Below are 13,650 nucleotides of genomic sequence, written 5' to 3'. Positions count from 1 at the left end.
GATTTGGCCCAAGACTCCCCAGATAATGTCCAAAGTGCACAACTGGGCAGCTGGGGCTGGGCTGGCGTGCCCAAGCAGCATAACAAGTGGAGAACCAGGAAGCAGGAGTGGGGGAAAGGTCTCAGCATAGCCTGAGCTTCGCAGCCAGAATGCCTGGGTTTAGATCCTGGCTCTGGCTACGTACTAGCTCTGAGACTTTGGACTACTTAGCTTATCTGAGCCTCAGTTTTCCCATCTATAAAGTGGGATGATAATAATAGTAACCATCCTGCACGTTGTTGGGAAGAATGACAGAGTTAATGTGAGTCAGGTGCATGGCACCACTGTGGCCCCTGGGTCTCTCTGGGGATGGTGGGCAGTGTGAATTTCACGTCTTTACTCTTGTGACAGTGCAGACCACTTAAAAGCTTTGATGTTCCCTAGCCCTGTGATTGCATTATGTTGCTTTTTAAGGTCTTTGGATCTCTGAGACTCTACTTACTACACCCCAGCAGCCAGGCAATAAATCTTTCCTTCCTACGGTGGAGCTGGGTACCCACCACACCCCCTTACCTGCTGTGTGACCTTGGGTCCCTTGTTTTCTCTGAGCCTCAGAGGAGGTAACTTGCAGAGGGTTGACAATGATGAAATATAATTCTTGTTGCTATTTATATTCATGCCACAATTGCTTTATTGAGCACCTACTATGTGCCAGGCATCATTTTAGGCTCTGGGGACATGGCAGTGAACAAAGTAGACAACATCCTGGTTCTGAGAGAGCTGATGTTATCACAGGGCTGCCACACACTAAAGAAATAATTAAAATACATGATATACTGGATGAGGATAAGGGAAGTAATAATTAAACCAAGAAAGGGGAAGGGGAGTGGGGTGGGAAGAAGAGTAGTCAGGGAAGACCTCCCTAAAAAAAGAGTTTGGCAAAGTGAGAGGACCACACGATATCTCAGGGAAGAGCTTTGCAGATAGACACGTTCCAGAAGCACCTGGGCAAGGGGAGACTGGATGAAGGCAAGGTCAGGGCAGAGGCAGGGGCCAACAGGGCAAGGCCTCCAGGCTACTGCAAGGACTTCGACTTTTCTCTGCATGCAACAGGGAGCCATAGGGGTTTCTGGGCAGAGGAAGGCATGACCTGTCTTGCATTTTCCTAGCAGAGCATCATCTGGTCGACAAGAGGCAGCAGCCGTCACCACCCTGCAGGAGAATACTTGTGGGGCTCACAGACCGCCACCTGCCTTGGTGGATGCTCCCCGCTCACTCTGCCCTGCAGCCTAGTCGGCCGCCCAGCAAGCCCTGGACTAGCCCTCCACACCCCGGTCCCCTCCTCCACCCTCTTCTCCCCTCTTCTCAGGCTTGACTCCTGCTTCCTTTCCACTCTAGCCCATGTCCCACCTGCTAACCTGCCCTCCTCCCTCCCTTCCTGGAGAACCAGGAAGCAGGAGTGGGGGAAAAGGTCTCATCATCCACGTACCAGGTTCAAATCCTCCCTACTTGGAACCCCTGCGCCATGGTGTTCTTCATCCAGAGATGGAGTAATGCTAACAGACTCACCCTCATATGGTAAATGGAGTCCCAAAGATCCAATCATGGAAAATGCAGCCAGTGCAATCGTGGTGGTTAAGGGACACCGGAGCTTTTAGCTGGTCTGCATTTTCAGAAGAGTGAAGGCAGGAAATTCTCGCATGAAGAAAGGCCCAGGGATCACAAGGCTCATTCCCAACCGCCCCCACTCCACTTTCCACTCAACCCAAGACTGCCCACATTTCAAAACAGGTGCTGGACCAAGGGTGGCTGTTCATCACCACCCAAGTGATGTCACCACCTGTGGAGAGGGGTAACGAGTCTCTATGTGAACCATCCTGGGGAGTGCACCTGGCATATTCGGGAAATGTCAGCTGCTGCCGCAGCTCCCATCACATCACATGGGAAGGACTTCCTTCCTCCTCTGCTTGGTCCCAGCCTGTGAGAGATGCAGGTAAGGACCTACTCACGTGTATCACCAAAGCTCAGTATATAGCAGGAGCCGATAAATGCTCATTGGAGGTAACTAGAGCACAGCTACAGGTGGGTCCCAGCTGTACCATTTACCTTGCAGCCTGGGGTGAGTCACTCTACTGCTCTGAGCCTCTGTCTCCTCATCTGTAAAATGGAACTACTCATTCCTCCCAGGACGGTGAAGAGGGAATCCTTAGGGCTCCCATGCCTCACCTGGGTGCTTCACTAAGGTGCCCAGAGGATACCTGGCAAAGAGGCCCAGTGGACACAGTGGTGCCCATCAGAGCCACTGAAGTCTCTGGGCAGAGCAGATTGGGGTGTGAGCTCTCATGAGTCAGGGGCTGAGAGCTCCCCAGTAAGACCCACTGAGGCTCGCTGGGCCTGGGGGGCCTGTAGCAGCAGGTGTTGGGATGAGTGGGGTGATGGTTTCTGCCCCACCAGTGATTCTGTGTTTGCTACGTTTGACCTGCACTCAGAGAAGAGCAGGGCTTCCTAGGAGCCTCTCCCCATCCCTTGCCCCAGTTCCGGCCAGAGAGCCCCAAGAAACACACCGTCTGTGAGGACCTTCTATGTGACCCCTGTGCTTCCCAGTACTTCCTGACGGCTCTCTGTTACGGAACACTCTCTAGCACAGGTTCTGCTCTAGGCACTGCTCATGTCTATGTCAGATGGGGCCTCACGACAACCCTTTGAGCTGCATCTCATTAGTATCCCCAATTTGTGAGTAAAGGAACTGAGGCACAGAAAGGCAAAGAAGCTTGCCCAGGGCCACATGGGTAGCAAGTGGTAGGGCCAAGATCTGGGTCCAGGTCCGAGCCTCCTCTCTGTTTGCCTAATCAGGGAGGGAAAGCAGATAGGCCACCAGCCAGTGGCCCAGGCCTCTGGGACTCCTGGCCTCACTGGGGCTGTTGTTGGGGTCCTCTCTGGGGATAGGGGTGAGCTCTGTTGGCTCTCCACCTACCTGACCCTCTCTCCATAAGATTTCTGTGTAAGAGGCGGCTGGCCTGCTTATGAGAGCCAGCACCTTTTCCAAAGCCGGGGCCCCGGGGGCTCAAGCCTGGCTCCGCTCTTTGTGTTTCATTATCCAGAAAATGAGAGCAACAGGACCTATCTCATCCTAAGACTTGAGTGAGGGACTGTGTTCAGAGGGAAGATGGTCTATGGTCAACAGAACTCGCTCCAATCCTAGCAGATGGCGCCTTCCCTAAAGTTCTATGGACTTTCCCCCCCAGTCTCTTTCTACCTATTTCCCTCTCTGCCTCTTCTTCAGAGGCATATCTGTCTTGCTTTGAAAAGCTTCTCTTTGTCCCTTTCCTTTCTTTCTTGCGTCCTCCTGGGTCCTAAATCCTGGCTCTGTATTTCCCTGCTGCCTAAGCTTAGGCAGAGTGAAGTGCAGCCATCCCAGCAGTGGACACTCTCAAACTTTACTCTAGAAAATTCTCCTCGGGAATTCCTAAGTGCAGATTCCTGGCCCCACTCCAGAGAATCTGATGGCATGGGTCCAGGGCAAAGTCAGAGAACCTGTGTTTTGCCCAGCACCCTCCCCACCACTGCCCGGGTGAGACAGGCTGGCTCTCGGGCTACACTCTGAGAAGCCCTACATTTGCCCTCAGTTTCATCATCTGTAAAATGGGAGTAAACAGAACCCACTTCTCAAGGTGGTAAAGATGAAATGATTTGTCTGCCAAGCGGCACATGCTTCTCCATTTTCCTCTGTCTTGCCTTCTGTGTGATTTCTTTTGTGTCTATCTTTCCCATTCTCTGTCTCTGGTGTTTTCATATTTCTCTCTCTTCTCTCCACACCCTTTGCCTAGAAGTGAACCCAACCGGGGAGCCGAAAGGGAAGAACTGAAAAAATAAGAGTGGCCCTTCTGTAAGAGCCGGGAGCCCCGTGACCATCGGAATCCTCTCTGGAATCCTCTCTGCCTCACACCAGCTGTCCCCCCCCCCCCCACCCCGAGCCTCTCCCGCCCCTGCAGCCCCCACAGCAGCAAAGCCCAGGGAAGATGGGGGATCCATTGTGCAGGAATGGCCCTGCTGCTATGGAAACCAGCGCTTAGGAACGCTCGAAGAGATGATCCATTCTGGGGAGCGGCCTGGCCTTGGGGGAGGGGCAGAGGCCAAACTCTGCGCCTAGGACCTTGCCCTCTCATTACCAGCTGGGCGCCCTGTGACGCTGGGCAAGTCACTTAACCTCTCTGAGCCCTCTCTCCCTCCCCACTGGCCCGGGATTGCAGCCCCCATTAGCGGTGGGTAATCACGGCCGCCAGTGACTGAACGCAGGGCTGCGGCTTTCAAGCCTGAAGACACGCCAAATTGCCGTTTGCTTTCATTACTGCAAGCTCAAAATATTCTAGTGCCAGCTTGCTGTGCGACCCTGTGCCACCCGGGGGCCACCAAACGATTTCCATGATAGAATTCCCTCTTGTAGAGGCACGGGGGTCCACTCAGAGTCACCCCCGAAGGAACACACACACACAACACACACACACACACACACACACAGCCACTGACCTAAGCTGCACAAACAGCACTCCCTCCCACCCCAGCCCCAATTTAAGAAACGCTCCGTTGTGATTCCTCCAGAAGGAAGGAGTGAGCCTGAGGTCTGGGTGATGACTCCATCGGCAATGCCCAGTGCCCTGCGGCTACCTCAGCAGCATCAGCAGCCAAGGAACTTATCTGATGGTGCATTTTCTCCCTCAAAGCTTCCCTGGGCTCCTTGGGCTCCCTGGGCTCCTGGTGCCTCCAGGCCCATGTGGGGGCTCATCAGCCTGGTCTTCACAGCTCCTACCGCTCCCCAAAGAGGCCTGCCTTGTCCTCCTGCTGCACAGCATAGCCCCCTCAACCTGGTTCCAACCTGAGAAAGGATGGGAGCTGCTTGCCCCCCAACCCTAGGGGCATCAGAGTGAGCGAGGGCTTTACCTCTCTCTGGGCCTTCGCTTCCTTGCACACTCATACACACCAAGATATACATCACACCAGCGCACGCAGCACATTCCCACACGTGGCACAGGGCAGGAGGACCACTGGTTCCTGCCCCCGGACATCTGGCTGCCCGCTGAATAAGCTGTGTGCTGTCATGCTCCCTCTCCCTGGAATTGTTCCCATATGTCTGTCCAGAATCCTCCAAGATCCTCTGAACCCACCCTTCCTCACGAACCAAATTCTTCAGAGGACACTGTGACTTGCCCAAGATCACACAAAAAGGATATGGCTGCAGAGCCTGTGTTAGAACCCAGTCCTGGGGGGAACACTGAGTCCTGCTGCTCCAAAGAGCTTCCATGCATTCATTCAGCCAGCCAGGCGTCTGTTTGTTTGTTTTCCCAACAAACAGTTATTACGCCCCAGGCAGGCTGCTCGGTGCTGGGGACCCAGCCATGAACATGGCCAGTGGAGAATGAGAACCAGCCCAGAGAAGCAGACAGATGCTACACAAGTAATTATGAGCGTGATGGATGCCACAGAGGAAAAGCAGACAGAGCCCTGGGAGGGGACCAGAGGGGGGCCACTGAGGTCTCTCATTTGCACAAGGTTTAACAGCAACCTCGCCCCTGGGGTGGTCCTGCAGCTCCCTGCACCAGAACCCCCTGGGGAAGTCTGTTGAAGCCCACCAGGCCCACAGACTAGCATCCCTGCATAGGGATGCTTCCTCCTGAACACATCTCAGGGATGGCTGCTCTGAGGTGTAAGGCCACAGCTTTAGCCGCCTGGAGGGGGTGGGGGGCTGAGGTTTTCTTATCACCATCATATCCTGACCCCACCCACCTCTTGCCAGTCTCTAACGTATGGGGAATTAGCCCCAGTACACAGATAATCAAGCTAAGGCCCAGAAAAGCCCATTGACTAGTGGGTACAAAGTAGGATACAACCCAGGCCAGACACAGACAGCAGCTACGCTCGCGGTGAGCACACGGGAACATAGAGACTTGTCGAATTGCTATGTTGTACGCCTGAAACTCAGTGTAACTTCATGTATCAGCTAGACTGCAATTAAAAGAAAAAGCCCCACACCATGAATTTCTGTCCCCTTGTGCTCCTTCTTTTTTTCCCTTATTTTTCTCTAGGCTGCACAATGGCCAGAGCCTGTTTTGTCCACAGTTGTTTCTCCAACCAAGGCACGTGACAAGGACCACCCAAGTGCATGGACCTTCCACATCCCTGAGGCCTGTGCGGCCCAGTGAGGTGCCTGCGTGGGGCTGGCTCTAAGCAATCCGCCCTCAGCCTGGCAGATGACAAGGCCCCGGCAGAGCATGTCTGCTGCTCTGCAAACCTGCTTGGGCCTCTTGTACCAGAGCTAAGGCAGTGAGTCCCCCTGTGCCCCCTCCTCAAGAGCCCTGGAGGCGCCCGGCAGTGGGAAACCAGGCCCAGGCTTGGCAGGGCTCGGCAGGGGCTGGCAGGGGCTCAGTGCCGAGGGGCGAGGCCTTGCCAACCTCACTCCCCCAAACAGCGACCGATTGTCCCAGCAGCTCCCGAGTCCCCGAAGACCTCCCAGCCGTCACTCTCTCAAAGGGACACCACTCTCAAAGGGACCGGCAGTCAGGCTGCTTCCGGCCACCATGGGGCATGGTGGTCCCGGCCTCAGAAGAGGCCCTGGGACTTCCGGGCCTGCTGGAAACTCACAGCCTGGTGCTTGGCAGAGAGCAGGCGAGGACAGATCCTGGGGCCGCCTCTGCTCTTGGCATTTGTATGCCGGTGCAGGCCCCGAACATGAGCTGGAATCCATCACCAGAAAATAAAACACTCAGGGAGAGCCGGCCTCAGAAGACAAACGGCTGCAGGGCGAAGGTAGCAGCCACCCTTGCCTGCTGAGTGCTCACTGTGTCTTGCTCTCAGGGGTGTCTCTGAAAGAAGACTCATCCAACCCTCCCAGCAGGGAGGTGGAAGCCTCTGGAAGCTCCACGTCTCAGGGAGGGGAACGGACACGGAGGAAAAGCCGCCTGCCTGGAAGAGGGGAGTCAGGATTGGAACCCCGGGCCTCCTGTCTCCAGAGGCAGGGCCTTGACTGCTCTGCTCTATATCCCCAAACCTTCCCGGCTGGGGTAGTGGATGGCAGTAGGAGAAGCTGGTCACTGGAGTCATACTTCCCTGGCAAAGCCCTCTTTTATCACACACACACACACACACACACACACACACACACACACTTCCATCCCTGCCAGAGCAGTGGGTCTGAGACTGGTCTTGGACCACCTGCATCAGAATGGGATACAGGGAGGGGCGCCCGAGGGGCTCGGTTGGTTAAGCACCTTCCTTTCACCTCAGGTCATGATCTCAGGGTCCTGGGATGGAGCCCCGCATTGGACTCCCTGATCAGCGGGGAGCCTCCTTGTCTCCCTCTCCTTCTGCCCCTCCCCCCTCTTGCACACACACTCACTCTATTAAATAAATAAATCTTAAAAAATGGGATACAAGGTTCTTGCTAAAAAGCTTGTTCCCAGGTCCACCTAGGACCTGCTGGGGCTGACTAATCTGTCTTTTTCACACCACCCTAACTGATTCTGATGCTCATCTGAGTTTGAGAAACAGTGGCTTAAAGACGATTCTGACCTAGACAGAACGAGTTTTTTATTTGTTAGGTGAATAGACCTTTCAAAGTGCCACTTGTATGGGATCTGGAGGTGACAATGAGAACTAGTATTTATTGAGCATTTACTATGTGCTAGGCCCTCTTCTAAGCACCCTCACGCTTATTCCATACTCAAAACAGCCGCAGAGAAGAAGGAATATTTTGTCCATTTTACAGATGAGAAAGTGGAGGACAGGGAGCTTAAGTTTCGCTGTACAAGGTTGTGCAGCTCTGTCCTTCCTGATAGAGGCAGGAGTTGAACTCAAGACCCCTCAAATGGAGGCTCCAGAGCCTGCCTTCCTAGTGCTATGCTGTGATCAGGGTCTGTCTCTGCCTTCCCACAGCTACCAGCCCAACTCTCCTGGATCCCACTGTCTAGTGGGAAAGGAAGAAGCATGTGCAGGCTGTAAGCTTCATGGAGACACTCACTAAGGGAGGGAGCTGCATAGGCTGGAACCCTTAACCTGGGATGGGGAGCTTGTTTTGGAAAGCCTCCTAAAGGAGGTCCTTGAGAGCTGGGCCCTGACAGATGAGTAAGAGTTTACCGGGCAAATGTGGCAAGATAGTGCTCTTGCACAATCACCTGGAGGCAGAGTCAGAGAAATGTCATGTGACAGCTCCATGGGGCTGGAGGAGCACTTGGCGGCTTGGAAAGCCCTTGGAGTCCTGGGACCGCCACTGAGAGGTAGAGAACTGTCCTGACTTGCAGAAAGTCTGACCCATGCTTGTGGAGGCCAGATGGAAGAACCATGGCCTAAGGGTGGGTGGGTGGGTAGCTGGCAAGTTCTTTCCTAGGGCTAATGGGGCATCCAAGAGGGACGTCCAGGAAGAGTCAGAGATACTTGGCAGTCATTGTAGGGGCAAACCTTCAGTCTGAGGTGGCTTAGGTGACCCACTAAGAGGAGAAGCAGGAGGGGGAGGCTCTTTTGGGACACCCCTCAACTCCTAACCTCTCAACCTTTGCCCACCCTGGGAGTCCTACCTTGAGCAGACCTCTCCCCTGCAGAGCATCACAACCTCTATAGAGCCTCACACCTTTTTCTTCCCTCCCCATATCCTCAGCCAGGGATGGGGGGGCTGCTGTTTGTGCTGCTGTCTTCTCAGAAACACACAGTCATTTGGTAGAGAGGTATCTTATCTCTCTGGGTGACCCCAGAGTTTGCCAGTGACCCCAGGATACCTTCCAGTTGCCCTGGACATGCTTGAGGCACTAAATGGGAACTAAGCCAGATATGCTTGGTGATGTGGGGTCACAGGATGGAAGTTTCCAAGGGAGCAAGCTTTGGGAGTCCCTCTATTCCACTACACCCTCATATTCAAACATCCACCCTCCTGGGCACCCTGGTCAGGGCACGTAGTCCCACTCCCCACCAATATGGCTGTGAGCCAGTCACCACCCTCATCTCCACCTGTAAATGGAGATGCTAATATGTAATTGATAGAGAAATGGTCTAAAGGGGTCATGAGGATAAAGCCCTGAAGGAGGGGTGGTGGAGGGGGTCAGGCCCTGGAGTGCATGTCCAGACCTCACTGGACCCCCTCATTTGAGCATACACAGACTTCCATCTCCAAGTCTGCACAACGGGTGCCAGAATTGTATGCAACCGTGTGAAGACTGAACATGCAAAAAGATCTGCACACGGTGGCTGGAAGAGGACTGGTGACTTCCTGGGCCCTAGCATTTCAGGGACTATGGTGGGGGCAGGGGGAGTGCCCTGTCCTGGCCTTGGCTGGAGCCTGCAGCAGGAGGCCCATGGGCCAGATCACAGAGAGATGGCAGGAGCAACAAAAAGGTATTTGCATCAGATAATGGAGAAATACCTTGTTATTCCATTAATTTGTATAGAAATGTCTGCAGCAGAGAGGAAAAGTGCTGGAAACCCACAGCAGGGGCAGGGGGGCTAAGATCACTGCCCAGCAACCAGTGTGGGGGGAGGGCTTCCAGGAGCTGCCAGGGGTGGTGTCTGGGTGGAGGGGCTTGAGCAAAGCTGGGCTTCATCCTAGACCCTCAGCCTCCAACCTCAGGCGGTAGGAGACCAAGCTGGGGAGCAAAATCAAGAAGCGTGTCCCTGATATCACGGTGGCAGCAGTTCCAGGAGGGTCTCTGGAAGAGGGAACAGCAAGCACGGAGGCCTTGGGTTGAATCTGGCCAAGTGAGCAGCAAAAATGATACAACCTGAGAAGATGGAGGGACTCGTATAGAGGGCAGTGTCAGCTACAGGATTGAGGTTTGATTCTAAGCACCACAGCAGCCCTGGAGGTTCAAAAGCAGGGCAGGGACATGACCCAATTTAGATCATTCAAAGGCCTCCTGGCTGCTGGTTGGGGAAGGATTGCAGGGGCCATGGTGGGAGCGGGAGACCCTGGAGAGGGCTGGCACAGCGTCTGGGGGAGGACAGGTGCTGTTTGGGTTCGGGAGTATAGGCCAGGGTAGAAAGAGGCAAATGGACTAGAACTGGGGTTTAAAGGTGCTGTCAACAGACCCTGTGAGTGGGTGAGGGGATGAGAGGAAGAGAGAGGATGAGGGTGACAGGGCACTACATGAGAGTCTTCACCAGTCAAGGGTTGATTTAGCAAGGCACCTTGCACATAGACGTGCTCAATAAATACAGCCCATTAAAGAGCAGAGTGTCTTGCCCAACCTTCTTCCAGGACCAGCCCTGCATATTATGCAGGGTGGCATTTCGGGTCTCAGTTCCCTGGTTTGGGCCAGATGACCTCTGAGGGAAGAACGGAGGACTCTCCACACTGGAAGCGTCCAGTGTGTGCAAGGACAGCATGAGCCTTGGGCAGGGACCCACCCACGGTCACTGAGCTTGTCAGGGGCAGAGCAAGACCCAGAAACCAAGTCTCCCGATGCTGTAAAATCCCCTCTGGGATCTGAAAAGTCTACGATTTCCCAGGCTTGAATTCCAATGGCATCTTCCTCCAGAATCCACTGATGAACTTGTCCTGAAGACAGTTTCCTGACCCTGAGGCTTCAGCAGTGCCAGGAGTCCCACCTCAGAGCCTTTGCACTTACCCTTGCCTTTTCTCAACCTTCCCGTGACTCCTCCGCACCCTTTCCCTAGCAGTCCAGCAGAGGCGGCCTGTGCAGCCTGCAGCATGTCCCAGTACAGGGCAGCGGCTCGGGCATCCGGAGGGACAGATCACTGTAGCCCTGCCTCACCTCCTTGCACAGCCCACTTGGAAGGACTCCCCAGCCCTGCACCAGGAGAGGCCGGCAGAGCTGCCAACTCCCGCCCCGCGCAGAGGCGCCAGGGCCTCCCCACCCCCAACCCGATGGGCCTGGCCCTGGCTCCTGGGGGCCAAGCCACAGAGGATAGACCCACCTTTCCTGCTGGGATTCAGCCCAGGCGGAATGCCCCTTTCTTCCTCCTCACCCAGTTCGGATGTGAGTCAGGGAAGGTCCCATTGACATTTTTCCTCTATCCTGCTCCCTGGCTTACGGGTCGGAGTGGGGGGGCATGGAGCTGGCACAGCCTTCCTTCTGTGGTGGGGAGGAGAGGTGGGGCCAGCTGGAGCAAATGCACAGGCTGCCTCCCTGGGAAGGTCATCCGGGAGCCTCACACCGACCTGCATTCCTTCCTCCTGTCCCCAAGGCTCTGGCCCAATGCTGGCCCCAGTCTCAGGATACAGGCCTCATAGTTAACCCCAGTGTGGTCCCCGCCTCACTCAGGGCCAAGTTCAGACAAGAGGCAATCAGGGGCTTAAGTGGCTGCCAGAGAAGGCCAGCCGCCTGGTTATTAAATATTAAGTGGCAAGAGCCTGGGAACATATAATTGCGAATGAGACTTTGGAGCAGATGTTGCCAACAGCTTGGACCAGTGCTCACAGTTGGGACCAATGGGGGATTTCAAGTTACCAAGCTGGGCTGCTGGCAACTGCTCTGCATTGACTGGGCACTGCTGGGTGTCAGGCTCTGAACTGGACGCTATATGTAGAAAGATTGATCGGGCACTGGTCTAACTTCAAGGGGTTCCTGGTCTGGTAGAGAAGACAGACAAAGAAAGCAAAGATTCATGACCTAAGGCAGAAGTTCTGGGCCACAGGTAATCCTAGGGGAGGTGTGGGCCCCGGGAGACACCTATAAAGGGATAGGGAATAGAGGTTTCAGAGGGGAAAAACTGAAAGATACATTCAATCGGTTAGTCATTCAACAAACATTGATTGAGTGCCTATGGCGTGTCAAACACTGTTGTAGATTCTCGAAAATAAAGTATGAAATAAGTCAAACTCTTTCATGGCACTTAAGGTTGAGTGAGACCTTGCATTCCACGGATGGATAAGAGTTTTACATCATGATGAAGAGGTAGAAAGGAACAAGCCCACACAGATTTGGAGGCATGAAGAAGTTAAATAGATTCAAGGTGAGTAAGGAGTTCAGTGTGGCTGGACACGTGTGGAGGGAGAGATGGGCTGGCTAGCAAGCAGTCCGGGCCTGAAAAGCTGCCATGCTCAGAAGTTTGGGTGAGTCCTGGAGGAGGTCAAAGTACAGTGGAGTGGCCTCCCTCAGAGACAGTCCATGGCTCCCAGGATCCCTGCCATAGGACTAGCCTTTTAAGCTGCCATCCTGAGAAGCCATAAGGGGAAGGAGAGACCCTATTGGGCATCCTGGGGAGTATCTCCGCCTGATTAGCCACCCACTCCACCCCAAGCTGAGTTACTGAGCCTCCACAGCAGAGTTGCTCAGAGGAGCCGCGCCCTGCCCTGGCTTTCCTCATACCTGCAGGCTGTTAGGCCAGCTCCTGAATGGCTGAAAACATACCCTGGGAACATAGGCGCCTTTGTCTTTGAGAGGAAGGCGGCAGTGCTCGCAGAAGGTGGAGGGGGTAATATGAGAGCCCAGACCATTCGGGAGACAAGTTCTTGCCAAGGGAAGATTCCAGTACAACATCCCCAAGAATGTCCCAGCTGAGTGGGCCAGACTCTCTCCACTGCCCGGCCCAGAGTCAGGGGGGTAGACAGGATGAACTTTCAAGGTCATTCCTTGGCCATGATTCTATTCAAAGAAAAGCAAGAGAACAGGGAGAAAGAGAAGATTTGTGTTTGAACATCCTAAGATCCCAGGAGGATTAGAGTCCTGGAACACCATTCTAAGAGTCTAGAGTTGCATGAGGCTGAGATTCTAGAATCCTCTAGATCTACAATTCTAGAATTCTAGAATCCTGTGATTCTAAGACTCTAACTTGATCAGAAGGAAAATATCATAGACATCACATTCTCTTAATAAAATTCATGCCTCTGGAGAGAACCCTACACCCTTAACTCCAAAGCCAAGCAGGCTTGTTTTCCCCTTTCTGCCTTGAAATTGTCTTCTCCCTCCTTGGTGTCTGCTCATCTGCACACCCCCCTCCACATTCCCTCCTCCAAGGCTGGCAGCCACACATTTGCCATCTGCATATAACCCAGTGATTAGCACAGCCGCGGAGCAGGAGAGGGGGGGTGTGGAGCTCTTGCTGCCTGCCAGTCAGAGGGCGACCAGGCTGCAGGGGAGTCACTCCTGGCTCCCCAATAAGGCTAAGTAGGGGAGAGGAGACACACTCATGCAGACACACACACACACACACACACACACACACAGGCCCCAGGCACACAGACACACAAAGACACAGAGGAGCTTGCACATCACACATGGGCATCTGCAGACAGCATGGCACTCACACACATGCAAACAAGACAAACAAATAGAGGCAGACACACAACTCTACAGTGACACCCCCCCCAACACATACATATATTAAGACCAAGAGAAAGACATGCGTAGCACACATGGATACTTGCTGTGCAACACACACTCATCTATAGAGACAGAGCCACACAGAGAAACACAATAGTATGCACATATATGCACAAACACTTTTAGACAAACCCAAAGATACACATTACTTAGATACATATTATACATACAGCACTAAGTTGTTAGTGAACCCGCCAAAGGAGAATTGACAAGAGAGTCATCCTTCCAATGCCCCCCCATCCCTCTGCCATTCCCACTCATTCATGGGACATAGCTGCAGGCCTACTGTGCACACAGCCTGGCTTTTGGCCCTTGGGAGAGAGATCCCGGAGCTGTGACACAGTGGAGC

The 13,650-nt window shown here is 53.9% G+C and overlaps 2 long non-coding RNA genes across 4 annotated transcripts in view; one reads left to right on the top strand and one right to left on the bottom strand.

Annotated features, from left to right (window-relative positions):
• LOC112673704 (uncharacterized) overlaps positions 1–13,650 on the bottom strand; it is a 92,874-nt gene that overhangs the window by 67,948 nt on the left and 11,276 nt on the right. The window contains exon 1 of one of the 3 annotated variants that reach the window (XR_004809230.2): positions 10,584–10,742. The exons of 1 other annotated variant lie outside the window; for it this stretch is intronic. This is a non-coding gene — a long non-coding RNA (uncharacterized LOC112673704). Of the gene's footprint in view, positions 1–10,583; positions 10,743–13,650 lie in introns of those variants that run through there. One more of the 3 variants, XR_003144990.3, reaches the window with a different exon arrangement.
• Positions 1–13,650, top strand: part of LOC125753478 (uncharacterized) — a 77,040-nt gene that overhangs the window by 62,282 nt on the left and 1,108 nt on the right. The gene's annotated exons all lie outside the window — the stretch shown is intronic.

Source organism: Canis lupus, chromosome 24 (genome assembly GCF_003254725.2).
Source record: "Canis lupus dingo isolate Sandy chromosome 24, ASM325472v2, whole genome shotgun sequence".
NCBI classification, from domain to species: domain Eukaryota; kingdom Metazoa; phylum Chordata; class Mammalia; order Carnivora; family Canidae; genus Canis; species Canis lupus.
The sequence above is the reverse complement of the archived record's forward strand: the minus strand, read 5'-3'. Positions and strand labels throughout refer to the sequence as shown.